The sequence below is a fragment of the Chrysochloris asiatica genome, unplaced genomic scaffold (assembly GCF_000296735.1).
Source record: "Chrysochloris asiatica unplaced genomic scaffold, ChrAsi1.0 scaffold00053, whole genome shotgun sequence".
Taxonomy (NCBI): domain Eukaryota; kingdom Metazoa; phylum Chordata; class Mammalia; order Afrosoricida; family Chrysochloridae; genus Chrysochloris; species Chrysochloris asiatica.
The window spans coordinates 1-574 of record NW_006408571.1 but is presented as its reverse complement, the minus strand read 5'-3'; the positions used below and the strand labels follow the sequence as shown (position 1 = coordinate 574).

The 574-nt window shown below is 41.8% G+C and overlaps 1 pseudogene; it reads left to right on the top strand.

Annotated features, from left to right (window-relative positions):
• Nucleotides 1-344, top strand: part of LOC102832503 — a 183902-nt pseudogene extending 183558 nt beyond the window's left edge.
• Nucleotides 345-574: the final 230 nt, after the last annotated feature.

Below are 574 nucleotides of genomic sequence, written 5' to 3'. Positions count from 1 at the left end.
TCTTGAAGCAGTTGAACATCAACCATTTTCTTGTGGTACAGTGACTCTGTGTATTCCTTTTATTAATGATTACTTTTACTAACACATTTTGTCTATATGTCGATAGTGTTTTGCTTTGTTTTTTTCACTGAAAGCTTTTTATTGACCTTTTGGATAGAAATGGGAATTTATTTGCCCGGAAGGATGATCCCATTATACTTATGCTGGAACCAGTACATGCCTCCTCTTTGCTGATTCCTGAGTTTGGCCCCAATGCAGCCTGTCCTCCACTTCCTGTCTACGATGATGAAACTTGGCCTACCCAGCACCACATAGAAGTCCAGGCAGTAGATACCAATGCTAGGGTCAGATTTTATTTCTAGATCGATGTGCTCCTGGATCCCAAAACCAAAGTTTCCGGTATCTGAAAAGTTATTTTTTTTCTCAACTCATACTCCCGCACCTTTAGACCTCTCTCCAAGATTATTTCTGCCTTGGCTCCACAAACCGAGCAGTGGGCCGCAATCTTTTCTTTTCTCCTAATACCAAAGGACCTCATGTTGTATCTAGCTTTGGAGAACACAGGGGTCTGGCC